Genomic DNA, 6,877 nt, shown 5'->3' with positions numbered 1-6,877 from the left:
TGGATATTATTAGAAGGGGAGCTGATTATATTGCCCAAACATCTATGTAAACTCTGCCTGAAGCATGCATGTTTGTTTGTGTGTGTGTGTGTGTCCTCCTCATTTCTGCTCAATTCCTAGTGCAGACTGCCCTGTAAAATTGATCAATGGAATTGTTCTACTCCTTTGCTTGCTCTCTCCTGCAAAACAATGAAAAAGTAGCACGTTCTGGATTAGAATATGTCTATAATGGTATTAGGATTATAAAAGCTCGGTTGGAATGAAGTTCTCAGACTTGCAGGAGGAAGGAGTATATTAATAATCCACACTGTTCTGCTCTCTTGTTTACTGGTCACAACAACTCCATTGTGTCATTGTGACTGTTGCTATTTTACAGACAAGAGCATGAAGCACAGAGTCCTTTCAAAATCCACAGCCTATAAATAAATCAAGGGGCTGTGTTTTTGACACAAGCAACCTGACTGCCATCGACACATTTAGACCAGAGTCTGTGCGCAGGCCACTTTGCTGTTCTAGACAGCTGACCAACACACCCTTTCAAGCCTTGCACTGGGTTTTTCACCATTCTTTATCCCTTTGATGCATTGTTGCAGGTTAGTAACAGAGAATATGTGTGTGTGTGTATATATCGCCTAGTTGTTACTCATTGGGCTACTAACCACAAGGTCAATAGTTAAAAACCACCAGCCAAACCTCTGGAGAAAGATGAGGCTTTCTATTTCTGGAAAGAGTTACCATCTCAAAAACCCAAAGGAGCAGTTCTACCCTTTAGGGTCGTTATGAGTTGGAATGGACTCGATGACAATGAGTTTATTTTTAATTACTGATGATAAAATAATGCAATGACAGCACTAATTGAGTTTCTCAGAAATTATAAGATCAGAAATTACAAAGTAGGCTTTTACCAAAGAACTGAAAAGAATGGGTCAAAATGAAAATTCTGTTTCACTTGGCTGAAGCACAGCTGTCTATTTTCACTGTAAAGAAAAGTATGGCCTCTCTGCATCATGAGGCCATACTGTACTGCGTTTTGATTAATGGCTACAGAGATTTGTTTCTCTTCACACAGAAGCTAATATTAGATAACCTCTGCATATGAGTCGGCAGGCTGCTTTACGCCTTCCTTTCAGAACTGGGCCAGCTCTCCAGAGGACTCAGCTTCTTATTTGGAAACGGAATCTATAAAGTGGCTGCTACACAGACCAAACATGCTTTTGGGAAAGCCTTCAAGAAGGCTGACCTTCTCACAAGCCATTCACTGAAGGATAAATGCAGGAAGGCACCTTTTCCAAAATATTTGCTTCCTTTTGGATGACATACATGTTCATACATGTGTACAGTATTTAGTACTTATAACTTGGCTCATTAATTCAGGTTGTGGATCTGCTTATGTTGTTTTGGATCAGCCCTGTATGACACATTTCTTTAAAAATGTATGATATATTAGAGATATTTAAGGATACCATTTTTCACATAGCCCCAAAGTAAATCAATCTGCCCTTCAGTCTGCTAAAGGTCAAATGAAAAGCATCATTGCCTCTGAAAAGGCAAAAGACTGAGAATATCAGGATGATAAAGATTTTTTAAAGAACAAATGACAATTTAACAAGACAAGCAATGATCAAATGTTCAAGAAAATCAGTAAAAAGCAATTGCCTTTTGAAGCATCGGAGGAGTTCTGGCTTTAAAGTCTTAATGTTGTTAAGATAAGAATTTGTCAGTCAGCTCTGGAGGAAAATTGGATTACACTGTGACCCATGATCAGATGAGCTGCAGAATAGCTTTCTGGACAAGAAATCAAATAAAAACAAATGTAATGAATATACTTCTTCCTGGATGCAGGGCATAATAGTTAGCCACCATCTTCCTTTTGTCTTTTACCAAAAAGAAAGAAAGAAAGAAAGAAAGAAAGAAAGAAAGAAAGAAAGAAAGAAAAAGACTATTTGAATTTTAACTTCTAGGAAATAAAAGGTGTCCTTCAAAAAATACAGATTTTTTTCTTTGCTGACCAAGTATTACTTGAAAAGCTGCTACTATTGCTGTTGTTTTCTTCCCTCAGTTATGGACTCCTACATTTGCATGCTCTTAATTAGACTTCACAGTTACTCCCACAAACACTGATGGTTGTCTACTCAACAGTTATTTCCCTTTTCTTCTTATGAATGGAAATTCTTTGTTGCTTTGCTTTTTAACTGTCTGTCTTCCTTCCCAAGTAGGGAGGGTTGGTTCAGTGCTCCACCTCTCACTTGCCATGGGGAAAGACTTCCCTGGGTGAGATGGGCAGCTGATGTGCCTCACATGCACGCATCACCATTGATCAGGGGAGACTTGCATGAGGCGTGGCTGCTGAACAGGATAACTCAACCGTAAGTATGCTGAAGCAGGGGCAAAAGTCGGAAGACTTACTACTAAAAGCCAGTCAATGAAAGCCATGTGGATCGTGATGCGCAGATCCGCAACAGAGCATGGAGACAGTACAGGAGGTTGCCTGGTTTTATTTTATTTGATACAGAATTGCCACGAGTTGAATAGACTAAGAACAGTATTTCTTCATGTCCGGTGGTTTCAAGAAAGTGAGTGCCCAGTTTTGGGGCAGAAATCTTGATGAACTCAGTTGAGTAACTGACAAACTATGGCTTGATTAAGCCAACCATGGTATTTCCAATGCTTATCGAAAATAATTGACCAGGGACTGTCATGTGGCCTGATTCAGGTCAGGGTTGACTTGAGAAGAGCGTTGGAGCCCTCTAAAAGTATATCTTTTCTTAGGTCTTAAGAAGACGTGCAATCATTTTTAGTTAATACTTCTTTGTTTTGCCCGTAGACCAGAGTTTTACGCTGTGCTCGATTGAGACCATGAGCATCACCTAACAAAATAAGAACAGCAAAATGGAAAATATCAGCCTGAAGCATCGATTTAAAAAATTAATCAGGAAAATACAAAACAAAATCACAAGACTTCACTAAAGTATGAGGTTTGGAGAAATAAAACTAATACCAAATGGCAAAGAAAAGAAAATGTCAGGTTGTTTCAAGGATTACAGATCTTAAAAGTGAAACTACAGCATGCAGAACAAGCGAAGTTAATAAACTTCCTCATCTCTTCTGGGTTGCAGGGGATTCTCACTATCTAGTAAGTCTGCATTGATTCAAAGTCTGTGTGGTTTTGTTGTCGTTAGGTGCCCACAAATATAGCGACTGTGTGTACCCCAGAAGACACGCCACTGGTTCTGCACCGTTCCCACATGTTCTTATGTCTGAGCCCCTTGTAGCCTCTGCCTGTCCATGGTGTCCTCTGTTGACTTCAGCACTGTGCTCCAGGCCATTCTGGCTCATAGCGACCCTAAAGGACAGGGCAGCGATTTCATGGAGGATGTTAAAGAGTTTAAAGCAAAATTATTGCTAAAGTTTTGAGAGACAAGGAGAAAGGCATTTCAAAGGTTCATAGTAGACTATTTAGACAGCAAGGTGCACAGAAGCTGGGTTGGAAAAGGGTAACGGAGAATAGTGAAGTCTTTGGGGACCTCATTTGGCTAAGATTTGCTCTTGCAACAAATAGTAATTGCATTAAGAGCGAGTCTAACATTTCAACATTGATCAAGTGGCATTCCGTCCTGACAGCTTCATCTGGCCAACTGGCCATCCACTAGAGAGGGCGGCGCTGAGAGTGTGCGTTCTCATGATTCCTCGGGAAAAAGGACCTCAAAGCCCAGTTCAGAGCGTGCTTTCAGTAATTAAAAAATGCTATAATCACAAATTCTCCCCAGGTATTTGATCTCAAAGTCATTTTTTAATGGCTCTATTATGATTGTTAGGTTAAATGCCTAGGAAGATTGTGTGAATTTTACTGGGTAGCATGCTCCAATTATTTTTAGCAAGTGCTTTAATTGAGCAATATAAAGCAACTGGAACCTCATAATGGTCAGCATCCCAGCAGGAAACAAAATGTCTACACAAATTGGGTTTATTTGAGGTGTGCTTAATAAAAGGACTACTTACAAAGTGATCAGCAAGATGCCAGGGACTGACTGGGACAGTGCAACTCCTCTGGGCTAGTAAAGGTCGGAGGCTCCTCCCACCTCCACGTCTGAAGGGTCAAAGGGACCGAGCAGTCACTGGACTCAAGAGAGAGGGCCCTCCAACAGGAGTTGTGAACATTGACAGGTAAATCCAGCCAGTCCTGCAGGACGCTTAGGGAAAGCTGAGGGAACCAAGATCTTGACCTCACTTGCTCTTTTCTTTTTAATGTCCTGCTGCTGAGTTCCGTGGGCTGAGCCGGAGCAGAAGCCTGAGAGTAAAGGAGTGTGTTCGCGGCAGGCAGACTCCGGAAGCACAGTAGCATGATGAAGAAGAGAGAGAAGGTAAAATCTCCAGGGATCTCCTTTTTAGAATGCAGCTTTAGTAAGTTTCAATGACTTGCATCTGATGTCCTGGCAGTACATTTAAGCATGTTGCTTATATTCTACCCCAAATAGCCCTTGAGCATCTAGTCCTCTCAGCTGTAACAACCTTCTTTCCACTAACGCAGGTCACATCTGTCTAAAGCCTAGTTTAAGATTTAAAGGTTAACGCTTCCCAGGAGGGCAGAAAATGCATCTTTTGTTTTCCTGGCAATCATGGAATTGGCAGCAAGCAAACACCCAACAGACAAGAAGCTTTAATGTTATAGAGGTTTATTCCTCACTGGTGAAATTTTGATCTTCCTAGGGAGATGCCGACGTATGAAAGCACAGTCTTATAGCAAGTGAATGAAGTTAGCCAAACACTGGATTAGAACCTGGTTCAAGCAGAGCTAATCTACAAAGTTTATAACTGTCAGCTCAATGCATCCCAGAAGAGCTGGGCCTTCAGTGCCTCACACCCTCCGGTGGCAACCACCTCCAGGACCACTCACAGCAGCACAGCCATGAGCACCAGTCACCCCTCTCACACCCAGCACACCCAAGGTCACGAGGAGGAGGGGGTCCCCTCGATTCCTATGGCAGCGGAGAGGGCGCTGGGCTGACGGCGTCCATGGAGAGTAAGAGCTGGTGCCATCTGCAACAGCCTCCTGAGCGGTCCAGGGCATCCAAAGTGAAGCTAAAAGCAGCAAATAGAACACAGTTCTGCCCTGGAGCCAGGAAAATGGGCATCCATCCTGGGATTTCCAGTTAGAGAAATGAAGGGCATGCGCCTTGTGTTCCCTTCAAAGAACGTCTCCAGTGGGCTTGAAGCTGTTCACGCTATATTCTACGTCGAATGGAAAACACTTAAGTAGGTGCATTAATGGTTTCTTGGGGGCAAGGTTGAGGGGGTTGGGGGAGTGAAAACCAATGATCAAGAAGGAAGAAAATGTTCCACAGCTGATTGTGGGAACGATTGTACAACTTTCCTTGATGTGATTGAACTATTGAATTGCGTGCCATACAAATTATATGCCAATAAAACTGTTAAAGGAAAAAAAATTGTCAGCTCAAACTTGAAACATGGGAGATGCTCGTTTCTGCAGTATTGTAATAATGACAAAAGAAAGCTATCTAGATAATATTTAACAACAGCGACATACACGTGTATGCATACATATGCACATACATGCGTACATACAGAGAGAGAGAACAATGATAGGGCGAGGACTTGTTATACACTGGAAAAACATCGTACTTTCATCTCTCTAGCTCTTTGGAAGTAACCTCTCCAAATTACTCTCCAATAAGCATAATCATTACCCAGTTGCATGGAACTCCAAGTGCAAGTACATATTCTCAAGCACAAACAGGAACATCAAGGGTTCTTCTGTTAATGATAGACACCATTACCAAACGACATGAAGTCATAGCCAAGAGGTGAATAGAGACGCATGTACTCAGTTTTAGAGATGAAACTGTCAAGTAAATAGGGCAGTTTTGTACCTCTGCAACCAGGCACACCACACACAGGAAAATCCGTCCATCAACATTGGACCTCATCCCCAAAGACATAATACTCCAGAGGACATCCTTGCTCTGAATTTTATTAGAATATATTGGCTTCTAGATTCCAGCATCAATTTCAAGAAAGGGCAAATCAAAAGACAGAGAGGTGAAAAAAGTTTTGTCACATGTAGTTCTTAAAAAAATAATTTGAGGACAAGTATAGTCAGGTTTCACAGGTGAGTTTATAGAAAGTAATTTTATTGGGATTGTTTTTCTCATTACTATTTTCCTCACCAGCTATTAAGAGAGTAACTATTTTGATTATTGCTCTGGGGTGTAATTGGGAGTTTGCCATATGAAATTTTGTGGTAGGGAAATATCTCTACATTCTCTCGTATTCTCTCTCATTTTCTTTGTATCTATCATCTATCTCTCTATATTTCTCTCTTATGCCCATGATATATTTATCTTATATCATGTACTAAGTACTATACAGTGTTTTTGGAGACTTGGAAATTTCTATATAGCTTCTGAAGAAAATATTTCAAACTAGGAAAGGGAAGGACATTGTTTATGTTTGAATAGCAATTTTTATTAATGCATGATAATCCAGGAAGTAAAAGAAAGAAGGAAAAAGGAAGGAAGAAACACAAGAAGGAAGGAAAATGGAGGGAAGGAGGGACCCTGGGTAGGAGGGAGGAAGGATTGTCGACGCTTCAAATCACAGGAGAATTGTTTAGAAAATAGTAACTAACGGTTTCTGATGAATCCTATGGAATTTAAGATTCTATGACTCAAGCTTCAATTTCTTTAGACATTTTATAAATCAGCAAATCAATAATGTACAGAGAAGCATAACATTGCCTCATTACTTTTAGAAATGTAGTTGATAGAATTTTTATTCAGTTGTCAGAGACTTAACATATTATATTTAGCCATTAAATTTGGAGGAAAGAAATGAGTACAAAATTGTAACTGCGTTTTTT

Source organism: Tenrec ecaudatus, chromosome 3 (assembly GCF_050624435.1).
Source record: "Tenrec ecaudatus isolate mTenEca1 chromosome 3, mTenEca1.hap1, whole genome shotgun sequence".
Taxonomy (NCBI): Eukaryota; Metazoa; Chordata; class Mammalia; order Afrosoricida; family Tenrecidae; genus Tenrec; species Tenrec ecaudatus.
The sequence above is the reverse complement of the archived record's forward strand: the minus strand, read 5'-3'. Positions refer to the sequence as shown.